This window comes from Balaenoptera borealis, assembly GCF_965194805.1.
Source record: "Balaenoptera borealis genome assembly, chromosome: 6".
Lineage (NCBI taxonomy): Eukaryota > Metazoa > Chordata > Mammalia > Artiodactyla > Balaenopteridae > Balaenoptera > Balaenoptera borealis.
In genome coordinates this window covers 24,154,501-24,177,859 of record NC_138863.1, presented here as the reverse complement: position 1 = coordinate 24,177,859, position 23,359 = coordinate 24,154,501, and the positions used below count along the sequence as shown (strand labels likewise).

Here is a 23,359-nt window from a genome sequence, read left to right as displayed (position 1 = left end):
TTCACTTTGATATTCTCATGACCCCACTATTTAGCTCTTTCTGCCTCCTATTTTACCCAGAAAATTACATCTGAAATTTCACATTTCTGTCTCTTATTAGTAAAAGTATTACTTTTCACTAGAGTGTTCTCTATTTACTGACAGTTTTGGAAGGCAGTTTCAATGCAAATTCAAAATAATTAAAAAATAATAATAATGTATCCTATACAATCTGTATAGCGTATGAAAGACATTTTCTATAAGCAAATTTGATTGCATATTTGATAGGGCTGTAAATCATAAAAAGTACCCTGGAAATAGAGTGAAGTTCAACAGTATTCAGGATTTCCATGTAAACCTTTTCTTGAATAATTAACTTTGGCCTACAAATAGTCCTTTATGTTAACAGTCGAAAAGCAACTTTTGTAGTCTTCAGTAATTGATTTTAAGTCCTCCATTAAACCAGATGGCCCTCAACTATAGGTTTTTTTTTAAATGTTGGAAATCTGTGGTACCCTTGAAAGTGAATATTATTTTTGTTTTGGAATGGATTCAATTTCGTTTTGTGCTAGGGTTGGTCTAAACCTGTTTTACTGGGATCCCCTTTTTTTTTTCTGCACAGCTATCTTCCTCCCTTTTAAAAGTAAGATAGTCAAGCTTTAAAGGGTGGTGTTGCAGGGCATTCTAGCCTCTACTTGAGACTGGCTCTATAATTAAATCAGAAGGACTGAATGATCATGAGCAAAAGAAAAGATGCAAATGTCTGTACTGTTTTAGACCTAAAATATGTAAGGTTTGAAAATCAGTTTATTTCCAAACATATCTAGAGCCTGTTGTATATGAACAGAAAATCTATTATGTATAAAGTTTTTTAAAAAAGGAATAATAAGAATTAATTCTGATTTCTAGATTCATTTTATTTTATTAACATTTAACTTCACAGAATCAAAGTTGGGACAGCACAAAGTTAAGGGCCTTTATAACTCAGGATCCCCATCATTTTAAAAGCAATAGGTTCTTCTTCTTACAGGTATAATAATATGTTGCTTAATTTGTATTTTTCTCTTTGCCACCAAAAAGAGGAATTTATTTCACAGGGGTTAAAGATGGAATTTACTGTTTTAAAGGGGGTGAACTTGGAAAAACATTATGCTTGGAATAGGACTATCTTGATAGATAATACATAATTTCATTGGAACTTTTAAATTTCTCTAAAGAATATAGGGAGAAGTAGATTACTGCCTTTCATTGATTCACCATCTAGAATTTTCTTTTTTTGAAACTATAGCTTAGAAAGTTATTTTTATTCCTATTATTTTTGGAAAACTTATCCTTCAGTTTCTATGATATCTTCTAATTTACCAACTTAGATGCAATGTTTTATTTCTTTTGTTACCCTAGCAATATGAACATTCAAAACTATTGACATTCCAAAGAACACATAAAATCTGGATTGTATAAATTTCCTGACCCTGGTCTCCATTTCACAGCATTCCTGAATACTCTCCCTGTCATAAGAACAAATATTCTTTGTTGCATACACAGACATTTTCAAGCAAATTCTTGAAGCGCTACTTTTTTAAAAAATACCAATTTTGGCATGCTCTTATAAGCAGAGACAAAATAGACATATTGGAGATTCAGTAGCAAGGAGCAAAGCAAATGTAAATCTTATGAAAACAAATATGAAGCTCTGAAAAAATAATATAAGGTAAAATAAGAAATTGGTCAGGAGGCTGAAAGCAATGCACCTAAACAAGATTATATATATCTTCGCTGAAATGTAGATAGCTAAACAAGAGCAATATTTTGAATTTTAAACAATGGATTTTCAAAGAAACAGACTGAAAAATAACAGTGTTTGATGACAATAAAAAGATAATACTATTTGAATTTTTGAAAATATGTTATAACACTAATGGTATTGTAGTCACTAAATTAAATTTTAAAATAATATTTTAAAACTCCATAAGAAATTTAAATACATACACACTAGTATCAATTGCTCTGCCGGAAAGAAAGAAAATTAACTGTTAATTTTAATGTTAGAACTGATTTTATAAGTGGGTGTTGATTTAAATGTAACTGAAAATAGTATGGCTATTCTTTATGTGCAAAAATGCTAAACTGTGAGTGAAATGAAAAAATGTATCCTAATGTAATTAACATACATTTACAATGACCACATAATCAGCTCTATTATGTTGTTCCATCTGTGAAACTCAGATATAAGGTAAAGGTGTCAGGTCTAGAGAAAGAAAATCTATGCTTCAGGTTTACCTCTCTACTTATTACTTTTAGAACTTTAAATAAGTCATTTAATTTCTCTGGTTTGCATCAGCCATTTACTAAAACAGAATAATTGTTCCTTTAGCATGAAGGAACTAATGTATACAGAAACACTTTATAGATTGTACAACACAGAGTAAATATAAGGAAACATGCTATTATTATATTATAAAGCAGATAGGGTTAGTTTTATTCCATCAAGTAGTCATTTATTATAATAGATACAAAAAAGCTAGTTCCAATTACAATTATTGAATTTTTTTTTTTTAGTGTTGAGAAGTCTGCTAGAATGTTTTCAATTTTAATTTCAATGATAAATGTTTTTAACAGATACATGGTGTTAAAAATATTCTGATTATTTGGTTAATGTTTTTTGAAATCTAGGTCTACCTACACTTGTAAAAATAAAGAAGCAAAGTAATTACTTAAATAAGTCAACAACAAAGGAACTACAGTTTATACATAAAATGGCTTTACTTTCTTATGGAAAGCTGTTTTTATAAGAGTCCATCTAATGTATACATACACACACACAGACACACATACACACACACACACACACTCTATTTTCCACAGTGCCTTTCACCAATGAAAGCATCTTATGATACATATTCAAATTATGTTTATTATTAACATTTAATGCAGAGAAATAGACAAGTATAAAAGTACTACATTATTTGGACATAATGTCCATTTGTCAAGTATTTTTATTAAACATATATCCAGGACTTCCAAAAATATTAATTATTATGACATGGTAAATTTTGTTAATATTGTGTACATAGTCCTAATAAATTTACATATATATCAATTATTTCACTTCACTAAAAAATAGCCTCAATATCAATCATATTTAGGGTACTTAGCAAGTACTTTCCAGATACATAGTTCAAATTTTATAGCAATTTTAATACTAGCATTTTTTAAATTTATGTTACTTGAAGTCAGTCAAGAATTACTATTAGAATTCACTAAAATCTAATCAATGTAATTGTCATGACACTACCAAATTTTGTGTTGATATTCATTAAATTAAAACTTTTTTTTTGTAACTCTATGGCTTTTAGTTTCTTTATGTATTATCTTCAGTACAAAATTAGATTTTAAGTGGTAATCTTAGTATTTTGTTAATCAATTATCCTCTTCAGTCTAAATAAACCCATTTAATTTTTGACTTTTCAGGTAAAGCAGAAATTAGTAACACATTAACAAATCAAAGGAATTGGTATTATTGTTAGAACATGATACACCATTAAGAGAAACACAAGGAGAAATTTTATTAAGAATATATACATTACAAAGAACAATGGCCAATAGAATTAATAAATATGTATTAGATAAAATATTATTCATAGATGACTGATTGATAACAAAGGCAATTTTGTCCAGGTTTAACCAGGGTAAGAAAGATTATTTCAATAAGGAAAAGAATCAACAAGCTCTTGAAAGAAGCTGTATTCTAAGTATCATAGGGATGTTCTCCACCCACTGAGTGTTTATGTTCAAAAAGAGGTAACTTTGAAATGGACATACAGCAAGACTCCACAGATCCCAACTATTATTGGATATATTTCAAGAAAACAAAAATGAATACAATTAATACTAAAATAATTGAATGCATTTTTCTTCTTACCACACACACAAAAAAATGACCTCAGTTAAAATAAATTCCTAGAGATTAGTGACCAACTGAGGTTAATGGCCTGAAACTATATTTTAGGCAATTAACTCCACCCAGCCATTCATTAATCCCCAGGAAATACCCAGGTCTACAATTGTTACTGCTTAATTATAACCCAAATGGAACCATGAGAGATGAGAGCAGCAATGTGATTGGATAATGTACAAAAATTAAGTTCTCCATTAATACCTTGTACATATCAATTAAAATTGCATCACCCTTAAAAAATCCATATACCTATATGTCTTTTCCGTTTTCAGTTTATAATAGCAATAATGACTTTGATGCTGGGCATTTTCTGGGAATTAATGGCCAGTGGATGTTAATGGTCCTTGGCTGTACCTTGAGCTATCCACTCCTCCTTGTTAGTCATTAATCCCTATGAAATGCCCAGCTATTGCTTAATTAACTTTACAATGCAGTTAATGCAGATATGACATGATAGAAAGATTTTTATTTTTAAGCTTCCAAAAAACAAAACTTTCAGCTCAGAAAAGCCTTGCAAAAATCCAGTTTCAGACTTTTTTTTTGAAACATACATGAAAAATAAAGAATTGGGAGGTGGTGTCAGCAAGATGGAGGGCTAGGAAATCCCAATACTCATCTCCCCAAGAAAAACCCCAAAAGCAATAAATAAACAACTACAAACTAGAGAAAACAGCTCAGGGAAAGCTCTGGACTACAACAAAACAGAAGCAAAAACACCCCTTTGTAGCTCTAAAACCAAGGACAGTATCATAGAAAAGCACAGGAAGCCTATTACTTGTGTCACCCCATTCTCCAGTCCAGAGAAGCTTGGAGCCAGGAAGGATAGCCTCAGAGGAATTTCACCTCATGGGGAAAGGAGAGCAGGAGAACCCCAGCAAGACTCACAACTGTGGACTTTTGCAGCCTTTGCTACAGGGGTCTCCCACAGTCTTCACCAATGCTGATGCCACTGACAGAGCTGCCTAGAGTCCACCCACAGCAACTACTCTTTGTGGCTGGAGCTGTTGCTGGGGTGGGACCTGCCCTCAGGAGTCCAAGTCCCTGCTGTGTCCTGCTATCTGGGATCTGAACACCACAGCACCTTACCACATACAGGAAGGGGACCTGAGCTGCCACTGATCTATGCCTCACCCCCATCTCAGATCAGGGCTCTGACCTGTCATGGCCGGTAAGTCCTGCCACTGCTCTAAGCCCAGCTCTACTGTGGACAATTATATGCCAACAAACTGGATAACCTAGAAGAAATGGATACATTCCTAGAAACACACAACCTATCAAGACTGAATCATGAAGTAATAGACAATCTGAACTGAATAATAATGAGTAAGGAGATTGAATTAGGAATCAAAACTCTCTCACCACCAAAAGGTCCAGGACTAGATGGTTTTACTGGTGAATTCCACCAAATATTTAAAGAAGAATGAATGCCAATACTTCTCAAACTCTTCCAAAAAACTAAACAGAAACTCATTTTAGGAGGACAACATTACCCTGATACCAAAGCCAGATAAGGACACCATTAGAAAATTGTAGACCAATATCTCTGATGAATATTGATAAAAAAATTCTCAACCAAACATTAGCAAACTGAATTCAACACCATATTAAAAGACTCATTCACCATGATCAAATGGGACTTACCCCTGGGATGCAAGGATCATTCTACATATGCAAATCAATAAATTTGATATACCATATTAATAGAATTAAAGATAAAAATCATTGGATTATCTCAATAGATGCAGAAAAAGCATTTTACAAAACACAATATCTTTTCATAATAAAAAAAGTCTAAACCTGGATATAAAAGAAAAATGCTTCAATATAATAAACGGCATATATGAAAGATCCACAGCTAATACTGCAGTCAACAGTGAAAGGTGGAAAGCTTTTCCTCTAAGATCAGGACAAGACAAGGGTGCCTACTCTGACAACCCTCACTCAACATAGTACTGGAAGCCCTAGCTAGAGAGAGAAATCAGGCAAAATAAAGAGATAAAAGGCATCCAAATTGGAATGAAAAAAAGTAAAATTGTCATTATTTACAGACGATATATCATATCTAGAAAACCCTAAAGACTCCACAAAAGAACTGTTAGAACTAATAAATAAAAAATACAGTAAAGTTGTAAGATATAAAATCAACATACAAAAACCATTTGTGTTTTTATACACTAGTAACAAACTATCTGAAAGAGAAATTAAGAAAGCAATCCCATTTACAATAGCATCTAAAAAAATTCTTAGGAATAAATTTAACCAAGAAGATTTAAGACCTGTACACTGAAAACTGTAAGACATTGATGAGAGATTGAAGAAAACACAAACAAATAGAAACATATGCTATGTTCTTGGATTGGAAGAATTAATACTCTGAAAATGTCCATACTACCTAAAGCGATCTACAGATTCAGTGCAATCCCAATCAAAATTCCAATTGCATTTTTCACAAAATTGTTTTAAAAACTATCTTAAAATTTGTATGGAACCACAAAAGGCCCCAGATAGCAAAAGCAATCTTGAGAAATAAGAACAAAGCTGAAGGCATCATGCTACCTAATTTCAAACTATGTTACAAAGCTATAGTAATCAAAGCAGTATGTGCTGACAGAAAAACAGGCACATAGACCAGTGAAACAGAATAGAGGGCCCAGACATAATCCCCTGCATATATGGTCAATTAATTTTTAACAAGGGTGCCAAGTACACACATTGGGGAAAGGACAGCCTCTTCAATGAATGGTGCTGGGAAAACTGAATATCCACATGCAAAAGAATGAAACTGCACCCCTATCTTACACCACTCACAAAAATTAACTCAAAATGGATTAAGGACTTAAATATAAAATTTGAAATCATAAAAAAACATAGGGAAAAAATTGAACATAGGACCAAAAACTTGGTCTTGGCAATGATTTCTTAGATAAGACACCAAAAGCACAAGCAGCAAAAGCTAAAATAAGTAAATCAGACTACTTAAAGAGCTTCTGCACAGAAAAGGAAACAATCAATAAATTAAAAAGACAACCCACAGAATGGGAGAAAACATTCACAAACCACAAATCTAATAAGTATCTCTGAAGTATTTCTGAAACATATAAATAACTCATACAACTCAAAAGCAAAAAAGCAAATAATCCAATTGAAAAATGAGCAAAGTGCCTAAATAGACATTTTTCCAAAGAAGACATAAAAATGCCAACAGGTATATGAAAAGGTGCTCAATATCACTGATCATTAGGGAAATGCAAATCTAAACAATTAGGGGCTTCCCTGGTGGCGCAGAGGTTGAGAATCCGCCTGCCAATGCAGGGGATACAGGTTGGGGCCTTGGTGCGGGAAGATCTCACATGCTGCGGAGCAACTAAGCCCGTGCGCCACAACTACTGAAGCCCACGTGCCTAGAGCCCGTGCTCTGCAACAAGAGAAGCCACCGCAATGAGAAGCCCGCGCACTACAACGAGAAGTAGCCCCCACTCGCCGCAACTAAAGAAAGCCCGCGCGCAGCAACGAAGACCCAACGCAGCCAAAAATTAATTAATTAATTAAAATTTATTTAAAAAAAAAACACAATGAGATCTCACCTCATACCTGTTAGGATGGCTGTCATCAAAAAGACAAGAGATGACAAATGTTGGTGATGCCATGAAAAAAGGGAAACTTTATAAATTGTTTGTGGAAATGTAAAATGATACGGCCATTAAGGAAAACAGTAAGGCAGTTCCTCAAAAAATTTAAAAACTGAACTAACATATGATCAAGCAAGGCCACTCCTGAGTATACATCCAAAGGAATTGAAATCAGTATCTCAAAGAGATAACCTGCAAGCCCATGTCCATTGCAGCATTTTTTTACAATAGCCAAGATAAGGAAACAGCCCAAATATCCTGCAGTGGATGGATAGGGAAAATTTACACACACAGATATACACACAATGGAAATTTATTCACCCATTAAAAAAAGTAGAAAATCTTGCCATTCCCAACAACATGGATAAATCTGGAGGGCATTATGCTAAGTGAAATTAGCCAGAAAAAGACAAATACTGTATGGTATCACTTATATGTGGCATCAGAATGGGAAAAAAATCTGATTTCATAGAGACTGAGAACAGAATGGTGGTTGCCAGGGGTTTGGGAGCTTGGGAATGGGGTGCTATAAGTCAAAGGGTACAAATTTTCAGATGTAAGAAAAGTAAGTTCTGAGGATCTAATGTTCAGCATGTTGACTATAATTAGTATGGTATGCTATACTCGAAATTTACTGAGAATAGATCTTAAGCATTCTCACCACACACACGTTATCTATGTTACCTATGTGGGGTATGGATGTGTTAATTAACTTGATTTTCGTAATCACTGTACAATGTATATGTATATCAAATAATCGCATTGTACACTTTAAATATATATAATTATATTTGTCGATTATTCCTCAATAAAATTAAAAATAGTTAAGAAAGGCAAATTTCTTTCTAGTCATGGGACTAGAAAAAAAGGTACAGTTTAATAAAGCTAATTTGTAGTAAAAGATGATGCTAATGTTAAAAAGTGAAATTATGACGCTAAAATGATATTATACCTACTTTCCCTTTTCAAAATTTTAATAGAAAAAACCTGCTAAAATGCAGTTATTTCATTTGAAGCTTTCATAGATTATAAAAATATGATTTTTTCAGTTTTGTACATGTATGGAAGAGAATGCTTAGAATTAGGGCTTTTAAAAGTTTTGATCTGGAAAGAATCTAGACATCACTTAGCCCAATGCCTCTTTTACAGATGAGGAAATGAGAAATTCCTAGAGAAGCAAAGTAACTAGCTTGAGTCATGTGCTCGCTGCAGAACAAAAGGGAAGAAGTCTTCTGCCTCCTCTCTCCCAGCTTACAGCCCTTTCACCTCCTGTGACACTTTGGATGCATGGGTTGCACCCCTACCTATTTGGGGCTTATTACAATAGCTATACTTCTTCTAAACTTGCCAAATGAGCAGCCAGGTTTCTTGAACCTAGGGGGTAATAAACTGTAATCAAATTTTGCTCTTTTGGAGAGATTATTTTAAGCAAGGTTAAAAAAGATTTGGTTTTAAAAATTATTATATTTCAGTTTACATAGAATTTCAATAGTCTAGCAAGCTTTTTAAAGTTTTTCTTTTCTGTTTTCCTGTAGTAAAGACATTTTAGGAGAACCCAAGTAGTAAATGTGTTCAAGTTATTAAGTAATCACAATATGTGTTTTACTGTTAACATTATTCAAGCAGAATATATATTTAAAGCATTCAAAATTGATCCAAACTGTAATAAAATCCTACCAGTGATTAATAAAATTATTGTTATTTTTTCTCCTTGCAAATCTTAGTTTTGTTTTTGTTTTAATGTTGAAGGTTAAATGTTGAAATTAATGAAATTAAAAATTAATTAAAATTAACTTTAGATTAATTTTTAAAAGATAATTAAGAATGGAAAGGACTGTGGGAAATAATGTATTTCAGACGGCACTTCAGAATAACCTCAACTACCTTCAAGGAAGGAGATCTAGCCCATGGTAAATGATTATCCTAATTCCCTCAGTTACTTATTCTGATGCTTATGTAACATTATTATGTTGGTCAAGCCTATTTTTTCCACATTAAAACCTTACTGAAATAAGACAAGGAACACTGTTGTTTTTATGTGAGAACTGTTAAGAAAATCCCCATCCCCTCACCCATGTGCCTTTTTCTCTGTGTGGCATGAATCAGGGTTTGCAAACAGATTCCGTGAGTGGTAACCACTTATTTGTGTCAGAGTAGTTTAAACTTGATAAGTTTTAGCACCCATTCTTCCGCAAGGGAAAAAAAGAAATTGCCTTAAATTGTAAACCTACTATTCTATTAGCCTATTACGGGGGCATTTTTCAACCCTACTAGCAGCTGATAAAAGGCACATGGTATCCGTCTCAAACCATCTGGTCTACTAGATGTTGTTGACCAGTGCATCTGTTTTCATGCTGCATATAGTTAAACTTTTTAAGTTAATAAACACTTATGGTAGAAATCTACCTGACTAATCACATGCTATGGCTCACCTGACAGCACGTGAGAGAGCCCCACTGATGCCTAAAATTAGCCCTGGTACATAATTATAGCCTTCAGGAAAGATCAGCTCTATAATATATTATCCTTCCTACAAAATCAAGATCCCTTAAATTATTTAGATGAGTGTCCCACATGTACATAACTGGAAAGTTTGGATTGTGTTTTTACCTGTTAAGCATATGGTCTGCAAATGTAACAATGTAATATGTATTACTATTTATTGTGTTTATTAATTTACACAGATTCTTTCCTTATTTTGCTGATTTCCCTCACAAAAATAACAACCAGAGATTTAAGTTATGACTCTAAAATTATATGACTTAAAATTACACATTAAAAAGTGAATGTAGTAAAAAAAAGGTTAATGTTTCTATGAATACAGGTGTCTTGGAGCATAAGATACCAATGCCTATGATAGGGAAATGGAGAATGTTAAATACTTATGCACAAAATTGATGAACACGTTATTTCACTTTAAACATTTTAGGTTGGGTGAAAATTTTTTGAACAGAGAACCAGAAATAGAGGATAAGTCTGAAAATGGGAAATAATGAATATACTTGGTTGCCAGTGCACCTGATCAAAAAATAGGTACGTCACGTATATTATGCTCCACATGTATGCACCTATGTGTGTGTGCGCACGCACACACACATACACAAACTCAATCAATTTAAGAGTCATTCTTGAATTTTGAATGGATCATACCACTACTTGCAAATATTATCTTTGCTAATTGGTAAGAGTATCAGAAATCCAGACCCTGATAAAAACTCACTGGCCTATATATTGAACAGAGGTACCTGTCAACCCAAAACTTTTATGAACTATAGTTCACAATAATTATTTTTCAAGTCTTCCCAACATACATACTATAATGGGAGACTATTAGCTAAAATGTTGTCCTAATGTAACCTTGATAATACATTCTTTTTAAATACAGGTAAATAAGTATTTTATACTTTAAGAAACAGGTTTCATTTCCTCAATCTTTACCCAATTTACGTATCTCACCAAGTGCTCAGCATCTCCATGCTGACTTTATAGTTAATTAAAAAAAAAATATGGTTTAAACAATCTACTAAAACAGTTCTCCTAATTTGCTTAAATTCTATACTTTGCATTTTCACTTTTTTTCAGATCACAGGTAATATTCTCTTTTGCTTTTAAAATTAACTCTATTAGGGACATCTGTTTGAATACCGCCTTTTATTTATTTATTTATTTTTTATACATGCACTCTTTTTTTAAATTAATTAATTAATTTGGCTGTGCTGAGTTGCGGCATGCAACTTTTTTTAGTTGCAGCATGCAGGATCTAGTTCCCTGACCAGGGATCAAACCCAGGCCCCCTGTGTCAGGAGCACAGAGTCTTAACCACTGGACCACCAGGGAAGTACCCGGCCTTTTACTTTAAATATTGGTTTTCTTCTTTTTTTTTTTTTTTTAAATAAAATGAGACTAAGTCTAAATGGAGAATTCGTAGATTCCAACTCAAATTTTTTCATCCATTCATTAACTTAAATCAGCCCTTTTCAGTAATTTGGTATTACCTAACTGGTCCTTCCTCTCCTATCAGTTATGCAGTACCAAATTACCGAAGACTTTGAAGCAGAAAAGTGTATATATTCTTTACTTGAGGTAATAGTCAATGAAATATTTTTAAGTAAAGGAATTGTGTAAAAACCCAATGTTTGCTATTCAAAGGGTTATTTAGAGAAATGAGAATATTTTCTCAGCAAAGCCTACTGCAGTTCTTTAGTTGTGAGTCTATGAAACCCTGGATAGAATGATAGCCCAAATGGAGATAAAGATACTAGCCTAAGAAATTTTTCAAAGGATGATGGACAAAGAAAGGAAGATGGTAGCACAGAATCAATAACTATAACCGTTCTTGTCTGAAGGAATGTTAAAATAGTAGTTTCTTTGGCAGAGATGAGAACACAAAATCTTGAGAACAAACCTTGTTTGGGGAGAAAATAAGATTGGTTTAGATTTATTGAAGTTAACATGATGGGAAACACTTAACTAAAAATATTCAGAGGATAGCTGGAGATGTAGAAAAGAAGCTTGAGTAAAAAATCTGAAGATTTTTATAGACAAGACCAGAAAATCAGGAATTTATTCATGTGGTCTTTCTGCCTCAAGTCTCAGCCATACTTCAGGGAGCAAAGATCACTCTATAAATGACTTCTCTTAATGAGATAATACCATATCAAAACACGGTATGTTAAACATAAAATGTTGAACACTGATTTTATGTTAAACATAAATGTTGAACACTGATTGCTAACAAATAATACCTTTCCTCTGAATTTATTTTTCCTTACAGAAAAATAATGTCTAGTTCACAAACAGCCAGTTTAACATTTTAAACTCACTTTTTAGTGATCAAATGAGTAAAAGAATATGGACTGCCTCAGGTAAATTATCTACCATTTCATCGAAAGTTTCTTTGCATGGCTTTTATTTATTTTATGGGTTTGCATAATAAGGATTCACACACACAGTTTAGTTCTCTTTCCTCTGGGCCGGTTACCTAGCTGTCCTAATCACCCAGTAATTAAAATAAAAACCACTCCAGGTAATTGGCAGTCTTCTCTAATTGAAAACTGGGTAGATAATCATTGGCCCAAGGAAATGCCCCACTCCCATACTGTAATATGAACCACCATCTGTCTATTAAATTAGTCATTATAAAATATTAACATATAAATGACTACTATAGGGGTATTATAAAAGTGGTCCTAGAATTTAATTAATTATTTTTTTCATTTTGTTGACTCACCAGTTTCTTTCTAGGGAACAATAAGAAAACATATTCTCAGGCTGATTAGGGAGGAGCAATAACTTTTGTCACGCAACACAGACATGTTTAGAAGGCTTATAATGTCTACCTTTGCTATACAAAGTATCTGCTCTCCAGCGAATAACAAACATTGAACCAAGAAGCTAGAAAAAATTACAAAAAATGTTCAATCTATCTATAGAGCTGAGATCTCCCTAATTCTTCATGTAATGCTATGCGTTTACTTTCAGGGGAAGTAGAAGGTAAAAGAGGAAAAGAAAGTAAGTTTAAGAAAGCAAACTGGAATCTTAGAAACTGTCCAGTAGGCTAGAAAATCCTGGGAATATACCTGATATATCCTGAAGAAATACTCTTTGTCCTTCCTTAAAGGTTAATTCTATTTGAATGAGAAAAGAGGGAGGAAATTCATAAATATCAACAGACCCTGAAAATAACATTGATAGACATTATGAAGAGGGTAACCTGATTTTCTGCACTGTGTAGACAGTGTGCTACCACACTGTCTTTGTAGACACACTTTTACATAGCACATAATACCAGCAGCAGTATCTTCAATTACAGAGGACAGAGATATACAGTCACACATTTAATGACACAAAGTAGACAAAAGGAGCATGAATAGATTCTCCTTTTCCAAAGTCAATTCTAGCACTAAAAAACCCTTCCTCCCAAATCCTCTATGTTGACTCATCTTGACATCTTGGGGATGTGTGATTTGTCTATTTGCTGGCATGAAGTAAGCCTTGTGACATGTATAACTGAATTTGAATGTGGACTGATGATGCTCTCTAGACAAGGTCAAACCCCAATCCACGTAAATACTCATCAACTGATTAGGCAGAAATTACTTAAGACACTTGATAAGTCAAACTAGCTCAGTAGCTATCTAACAAATTCAGGGAACAACAGAATTGCAATGAAAGTGAAAAAAAATTCCCAATCACATACTTCTTTGACAATCACAGAAAATAAGGTATTTTCAGGATTTTGGATTTAGTATACAAGTACTTATAACAAGGGTAAGACTTTACTCTGGAAACCATACCTGTCTTGAAATATTTACTCTGGTCTAAAGCTGAAAAAATCACTCTCCTCAAACCCTATCATTCACTGCCCAGTACAAAGAAAAGATCAAGTTCAGTCCTGTTTTTTCTTCACAGAAGACTTAGTGATGACAAGATGTCATTATGTTTCAATGCTAAGAGAAACTCAAGAAATCATTTTATGAATCAAGATGAAGAAAGCTTTTAAAATATAAAACTATAAATGAATGATCTAGAACTATATGCAGCCAAGGATCTGGGGTCTCTGAAAACTGAACAGAAATATGAATTTTATTAATTTTTTAAAAGCACAGTTTTATACTTTCATGTTTAGTTTTAATATGATTTTTTTCTCCTCTAGATTCTTTTATGTAGAAGGAAAAGTAGCAGGTAAATCATGTTCTTTCTGTTAAAGAAGAGCTGTACTTTTTCTAAAAGTGGATTCTCATGGATTATTTATACAGTAAGTCCCATGACATTAAAGTATGCAGCACATTTTTCTTCTTTATGAATATATAACTGTAATTATATTAGATTTTAAATGATTTGAATAACCAAGATACAAAAATATTAAAATTACAAGAGAGATATGTTATCATAGGATAGACATTAGAGAAATGATAGTCTCTTTAGATAGACAGATAGATATATAGACAGATATGAATGTAGATATAGATACACGTATACATACACACTTCCTATAGACTTGTATGTTTGTGTTGTGTAGGTTGAAACCTAACCCCCAGTGTGATGATAGGTCCTTTGATAAGTGATGATTAGGTCATGAGGGTGAATTCTTCATGAATGGGATTAATCCCTTATAAAAGAGACCCCAGAGAGCTCCCTCACCTCTTCTGCCATGTGAAGACATAAGGAGAAGATGGCCATCTATGAACCAGTAAGTGGGCTCTCAGCAGACACAGTATCTGCTGGCACCTTGATCTTGGACTTTCCAGCCTCTAGCACTAAGAGAAATAAAGTTTGTTGTTTAAGCCACCCAGTCTTTGATATTCTGTTATAGCAGCCCAAATGGACTAAGACTATATATAATTTTACTCTTCTAATTACCCTAAAGGTTTTTAATTTCCTTCCTTATCAAATTCAACCAAGAAGCAAATTTATTCAGTTAAAACCCTTCAAAGTTAGTATCTACTGCCTGAAAACCAAGTAAATGTTGAGTTTGTGTCCTATCTGCCCCCAAATTTAGTTGTGCTGCATAAATATTTATGTATTCATTTGCTTTGGACAGCTGCTAAAATGCACAATTTTCTTGGACTGCTATGGCTTATACATAAAATAATTCCATTTTAAAAATTACTTTGGTATTGAACTAAGCTAATGTTCAATGAAATCATATTTATTATAGACCATCATAGAATATATAATATAACTTAACAATAAAAATTAAAACTATCATTTTCAAGTGTTTCTAATGTTCCTTGCATCGTGCTAAGCACTTTATACACATTATATCATTTAATCTTTAACAATCCTGTGCAGTAGGTGTTATTTTCCTATTCTATGATTCAGTCTACTCTGGCAAATAGAAGATTAATAATTTTCCCAGGGTTACACAGCTTATAACTGGCTGAGCTACATTTTATCTTAAGGCTGACTGACCTCGAATTTAAATCTCTCTCCACCATAACAGAGAATCTCCCCAATTAAGGTTCCTAGAGCAGAGGCAGCTGGCTGTTTACCAAAGCCACTTCTAAGCACACAGCTTGAACATATTTCCCTTGGAGTTGGGTATGTCAATGAATTAAATCCTAGCCAAGAGAATACGGGCAAAAAGAGTGTATGCCACTCTCAGGTTTGGCTCATAGAAACTTTCCACATGCAACCTTCCATTCTATTTTCCCCCATATGGCTGAAGACATCAACCAGGCCACCCTGACAACCATATGAAGATGGTAGGACCCTACACAGAAGTACAACCAGAAACATCTTCATTGAATTGTTATGCAAAGGGAAATAAACCCTACTGAGTTAAGCCACTATTACATAAGGGTTTTATGTTCCATCAGCCGGTATTACCCTAACTAATACAAGTTACGTCATCTTGTATTACCGAATCAGAATATGATTTTGACTCAAGTTTTTAATAAAAACCATTCAATTAAACATATTAAACATTAAAATTTATTTCCTGACAGTCTAAACGTTGTCCTGATAACATCCAGTCAGAGTATGACCTCTTCCCCTACTGCAAAACACAGATGTTAAGTAAAAATGGTAACTTGAAGACAAAGTCCAAATGAACTGCAGTTTTATCCCTTCAAAAGCAAATAGCATCCAAATGCAGTTTTGAAATGATGTCTAGATACTTTTTTAGCAAACTTCAGGTGTCAGGGATAATAAATGAATCATTTATTTGATGCACATAATACTTTAAAGAAATCAGTGTAAGCCCCCAAAGGAAAAAAGCAACAGCGTACTCAGAAGCATTTCATCATTTGAAGTTGATATAACAATGCTGACAAGTACAAAAGATAACTACTTTGTTCTGTCATGCCGTATCATGTTGTAGAAAACACAAAGCATTATGTGACCTTTAGAGAAACAGCCAAAAAGTAGCTTGCTTTGTGATGCCTAACGCGGGTATTTTTGAATTTTTGAAGGTCTTGATTTTTGCCAATCGTGGACAAAGTTATGTCCTGGGGGATCTCAGGCATGAAGAGAAAAGAATGCTGATGCATGAAGCAAGTGTAAGGGGAAAGACTGAGAGGAAAATTTACTGCTTCTGGAAAACAAAACTAGTTGTTAAGTATCTATGTGTATGTAGGCTCCTTGAAATGTCCCAGCTAATAAATATTAGTTCCAAAATTGGCCTATATATATGTATATTGGCCATGGTTGGCATTGGACCATATAGAGATATTCTCCTAATCCATTTTTTTTTTACACTCCTTTTTCAAGTATTCACTACTTTTCATGCTCCTCTCTGACTGTGACACTACTACTACACAGCCCCAAATTCTAGTCCCATCAAACTTCCATACAGTACAGGGTCCTTGGAGATTGGAAAATGGTACATATAACTGATAGATGGTTATTGAGTCTTATTTTTAGATAAGCATCACTACCTCCAAAAATCAAAGCTATGTTTTACTAGGCACTTCTTCTAGGGTTAACTTCTTACCTCAAAGGAATAACTAATAGAGACAATTTCAGCCCTCTAGGTTAGTATTCCTTAAAGTAAATTTACAGATAATATGCATTGGAATTACCTGAAGATGTATAGCTTAATCTCCAAAGTAAGCATTAAAAATAATACAGAAAAGTACACTGAAAAAGCCTATAGAGGAGATAGAATAATAATAATAATGTGATACAAGTAACGAAGTCCTTTGTTTCTGACCCAAGAGTCTCATTTCTTCTGATACCATCTATGACACAGTAGCAGGCTACTTATTAGCATGTAAGCAGGGTAAAATCAAATCCTAGACCAAACACATATTATTAAATAGAAATCAAGTTTGGTTAACTTTAATGTCATCAAACCGACCAGTTAATGTATAAGGACAAACTATTAAACATAATTTACTTATGGAGTTATGGACTGTGTCATAATTTGGTAGTCACATTTTATGGGTCATTTATTCTAAAGAAAAATTTTTTAAATTTCTTATATCTTTGTCAAATTCAAAGCTCTCTAAAAAGGAGCTAATTTCACAATATATATGTGTATCTAGTCATCATGTTGTACACCTTAAAATTATATAATATTATATGTCAATTGTATCTCAGTAAAGGTGGGAAAAATAAAAAGTAGCTAAATGCTTATATCAAAGGCATAAGGTTCTTCATATACTTAATCAAAGAATCATATCATTAACATAGACAGCTGGAATGCTACTAGAGAACCCAAGGCCACCATAAATTTAATGTTCTAAATAATAGGTGGAGTCTAGGAGTATCTATTGATAAATATACATTTTCAGAATATATATATATGGTTATCACAGTGGGTAATGACCCTAATTTCAGAATTCTTGAACACTTTCTTTGGTAGACTTTCTAAAATGGCTCTTAAAATTCACAATGGAAATTATGCAGTCTTCCCTTTATTGAGCTTTAAAAAAATGAGTATATTTCTGAAACAGTATCGCTTTCATTGAATCTCCAAGTTTCTTCTTTTTTGTCATCTGCCAATTCCAACAATCAACTGCTTCTTCACTTTCAAGTCTGCCAAAAACCTCTGAAAAAACTTTTGTCTTTGAATTAATGTGACAATTATTTATTTTCTAATATCCTTAGGCCTTGCATCATTTCTTGTTATTCCTTTTCATATACGCTGAAATTCTAGTTCCTTCTTCCTAAAGTTTCTCTTTCCAGAATATTTCCCTAAAAGTAGAAGCTGGAAGGAGCCTACATAAAACTCTCCTCATAGTATTTTGCCAATCTCTTTGGAAATGATGATAAATAAGTAATTATCTAAAAGCCCCATTCTCCAAGCATAATGAGTCCAAAGCAAATGACTGCAAAATTTTTAAAATCTCAGAGTGAAAATATTTAGAAATAAGTGAAATTAGGAAGTTTACCATTTCATACTGTGTTGTTACAATTACTTTTTTATTGTGACATATAATTTGCCATGTGCTTTTCATAAGTTGCTTTCTTACATAAATAATACTAAGGTCTTTACTAATAGTAATGGGGTCAAATTCTGTTGAGGTTATTATTGGTCAACATTCAAATATCTTCCTCAGTCTGGCATCATAAGAGACTAATAATCTTAACATGTTTCTTAAATTTGTTTTATAAAAATAATTGCATAGTGTTCAGTGATCCATTATCATGAATCAACACGATTAGAATTACTTGTAAATAATTTACTTCAAATAAGCTTATGTTCCATATTCCTAATATGGAGTATCACAATGGGAAGAACTATGTGTAGCTTTAAAGTCAGACAAATATGAATTTAAATACTGCATCCACTATTGACTAATTATGTAAGTTTAGGTAAATTACTGTCCTCTAAACATCCTCATTTATTCATTGGCAGCATGTGGATAAAAAATCCTACTATGCAGGATGTTTTTCAGATTCTTAAGAAATATTTTATGCAAAGCATCTATCACACAGCCTGGTATATAGTATATGTTCCAAAAATAGTGAAAAATTGTTGTTACTGATACTACAAATTGATTATTAGGTGAGGTAGAAGTTGTTGATATATGCATATGACTTTCATTTTCAATAGAGATCATCTGTTCCTAATTAAGCAGTTTACTGAATTTGGGATCTTTAGACTACTTTCAATGCTTAATTAACAACTAGTTAATAATGAAATATCCCAAGAATTTGTTACCAAATATCATCATGTAGCATGTGGTTAAAAAAACATTTAAAATGTTAACATTATTATATGTGCAATCTAAAAAAAGGGGTACAAATGAACTTATCTACAAAACAGAAATAGAGTTACAGATATAGAAAACAAACTTATGGTTACCAGGGGGTAAGGGGAGGGAGGGATAAATTGGGAGGTTGAGAGTGACATATACACACTACTACATATAAAATAGATAACTAATAAGGACCTACTGTATACCACAGGGAACTCTACTCAGTACTCTGTAATGGCCTATATGGGAAAGGAATCTAAAAAAGACTGAATATACGTATATGTATAACTGATTCACTTTGCTGTACACCTGAAACTAACACAACATTGTAAGTCAACTATATGTCAATAAAAATTTTTTAAAAAGCAACATTAAATAAACTTTTAACATTTCTATAATGAGAAACATTTAAAATCTGATGAGACATGCCATAACTATCTCAGTTCACTTTACTCTCAATGTATTTATTTACATATACAGTTACTTACATAACAACTACTAGACATGACACAAAAGTATAATCATTTAGCTATAGGTAAGATGATTTTATAACTTCTACCAACTAATAGATTAATTCAATAATAAATTTGGTTAATTTCCAATATGACTATTGTGTAATATAAATAAAACTGAAGTGTACAGAAGTCAACATGTTTATATAAACTACAGAAGTAATAAACTGGTTTGGCAAGGTACAGAAGAAAGGAGAAGTCTTTAAAGGTAGGTCATTTTGCAGATTAAGATCTTAGTGACCTGTCACCTCACATCTCAATGGTTCTAAGTTGTAAACAGGATTTGGGTAAAGGGTTTTTTCATAATCAATGGTACTATTTGTTAAGACATTTAAAAGTTACAGGAAAAACAAATTTTAATGCAACATTATAGCATGGTAGGAATGGAATGAGTTACCAGGCTATGAAATTCCTTAACTAGTAGGAGACCATATAATTACTAATAGGTAGTATAGCAGGGCAATCCATATTTTGTATATTATACTTATCTGATTGAAAAGTCTAAAATTATGTCTTTCTTCAACATTTTAAGTGGGACATTTGCTAACATGGTATAACATCTCATTCATATTCCACAAGTAAAATGTTTATCTGAAAAAATAATATCTAGAAGAAGCCAATAGTCACTAATCAGTCATTAAAATGTTCATTAATTACAGAATTGAAGTAAAATTATTTTCCAAGTATATATGGAATTACCAGAAGTATCAAGTGACTTTACTACTTTCATGATTATAGCCAATGAAATCATAACAAAATACTAAGAAGAAAATATTACTCCAAAATTGTAATGCAATAACTTATGTGTCAATAATTAGTCCAGTTTCTTGTAGTATAGCAGGGCTCAATAAATAGATATTTTTAAAAGGAAAAAAACAATCTTTCTCCAAATTACATATTTCTAACTGCCAACATATTAAAAAGTTTGACTTAATATTGATGTATAAAACCAAAGATGCCACTTCTGTTTAGCTTCCTTTTTTGTCTCTTTTCAAACCATTTTAGCCTTCTGCAAACAGCATGCCTTTTTGATAAAGGCTGATAAACATCCTATATGAGGCTTCCAAAGGCAAAACAGTGTGGGAAGTAAACACCTCTAGCCTAAACACAGAGTTCATAAGAATCGAATAATCTTACCTAAAATTCAAGTATAATGTTCAAGGAATAATGGACAGTTAAAGATACCCAGAGGACTAAAGATCCCGCATACTGCAACTAAGAAAAAAAAAAAAAAAGATCCCACATGCTGCAACTAAGACCTGGGGCAACCAAATAAATAAATTAATTAAATTAAAAAAAAAAGATATCCAGAGGAAGAGCCAGATAGTTTTATTATTTCTCTTGTAACTATTACAAAATTTAGGACAGATTTAAGACATAATAAAATTATGCTGTTGTCTGTACAACACAGATTTAGAATTTATAACTGTGTTCCCTATAACTCTAAGCAACCTACATTTTAGTTTTCAGTCTCCATTGTCACAACTCTTTCAGACATGGATTCTCGAACACTAACAGATCCCTAATGTTTCCTTTAGACTTACCTATTTCTTCCTAATGGCCATACAGGGAGTCAACTTAAAGTAAGGAGGAAGACATTTGAATGAATCTGCCACCTTTATAGCTGAACAAGTAAGTCAGGGCATTTCATTTGAACATTTAGGGTTTCTATCAGTTAAAACAGTTTGGCTGTAAATGACTTAAAAAAATATGAGATTTAATTTTTTACATATAGGAGGTCCAGAGATAGAGATATTCCAGGGTTGGTTCAGGGACTTGACATTTGTCATTGAGAATCCAAGTGTTTCCTGTCTTTCACTTTGCCTTTGGACTCATTGATGACTTCACCTGGAACCACAGGATGAACTGCCACAATTCCAGGTGTCACATGCCAACATGATGACATCTAGCCAAAAAAAGGGAGTGTTTCCCCTGTGTATCTCTTTCCGTTGGTGAGACAGTCTTTTTCTTAAAACCTGTCAGACTTCCCTTTTCAGTGACCAGAATTCTATCCCATTTTCATAGCTGAATGGGATGGGAAATGAAATGGTGATAACTAGTTTACACTAATTATGATTTTCCTCCCAAGGACAGGGGACAACTCAACCAAATTTTACTTGAAATACCCACTAGTCGTTCCTACCCCCATGTCTTTGGAGTCAGGGGAAATTTGACTTAAATCCCCACTTCATATCTTTCTTATGAACTCTTACCTTTATGCAACTACTTAACCTCTCTGAATACCAGCTTTCTCTCTGACAGATATAGATGTATATATAGGATATAGATAACAATACAGATATGATGTATTTTTAAAGAGGTCTGTATTGTCAGATATATAAGAATAATTTCTGTAGAAATACCCAGCACAGAGCCTGATACATGGTAGAAGCCAATGAATATCATTTTAATCTGTTTTCTTTAATCTGTAGGTCCTCCTCATTTCCCTCCTTCCTATAACCAAAGCCCAATAATGTTCCAAGGAGTATAGCCTAAATTTGATTCTCTCTCCAAAATTTTCAAGTCTAAAAAATCTTTTACTTGGTACTTTAATATTTCATTCTACATATTCCACTATGTCTTAAATATCAGGGTTACCAAATACTAGTTTATTTGAATAGCGGATCATGTACCCTGATTATCACACACACACACACACACACACATACACACACACACATACATTCTTTATTAGGTGATAAATTCTGTAAATCAAATCAGCATATAAACCCTACCAATTATTTTAAGAAAGGGAGAAATAGAACAAACAAGCAAGCCCCTAGTTGGATATAAAAGGTTCCTTGTGAAATGTGTCTCTACATTTTCAGTCTCAACCTTTGCCCACCCCTGAACATGTTTATGCTTTAATCACACTGAATTAATTGTTCACTGTACTTTCCATGGTAATTTCCAGCTTCTTTAAATCTATTATTACAGGTTCCTCTATCTGGAACATCTTCTTCACCATTCTTCATTTGACTCATTCTTGTTCATCTTCATGACTCATTTCAGGAAACATCTCCCCCCAGAAATATCTTTCCAACTTCCAGGTTGGGCTAAACATGCTTCTTTTTCATTTCAGAGCACCTTTTGCTTACCATTTATCATAAAATACTGAAGGTAGCTATTTTTGCCTCTGATTTCTTCACTAGATTCTTTGACATGTTCCTGATATAATTCCTGGGACAGAATTAACCACTCAATAAATGTGTATTGAATAAAATTAAATAAACTTGTTTTGTAGATTCAGCACTCCGAAATGGAATATTAAAGATAAAGATTCTTATATAAATCAGTGTGATAATTTTTAAAAGAGCATTAAAAATTATCACCTAAAAAGATTTTTCTATTAAAAAATACAGTAATGTTTCTCAAGTACTTACCATGAGCCAAATGTCATGCTAACTGCTTCATACACATTTTCCTACATAATCATCGAAACACCCTTGGGAAGAAGTATTTTAAGTATTTTTTTCCCATTTTAAAGATGTGGATACTTTTAAAAAAACATTTTATTGGAGTACAATTGCTTTACAATGTTGTGTTAGTTTCTGTTGTGCAATGAAGTGAATCAGCTATATGAATACCTATATCCCCTCCCTCTTGTACCTCCCTCCCACCCCACCCCCCCCA

The 23,359-nt window shown here is 33.0% G+C and overlaps 1 protein-coding gene across 1 annotated transcript in view; it reads right to left on the bottom strand.

The window, feature by feature from the left end:
* Positions 1 to 23,359, bottom strand: part of ERBB4 (erb-b2 receptor tyrosine kinase 4) — a 1,231,960-nt gene that overhangs the window by 1,076,288 nt on the left and 132,313 nt on the right. The window lies entirely within an intron of this gene.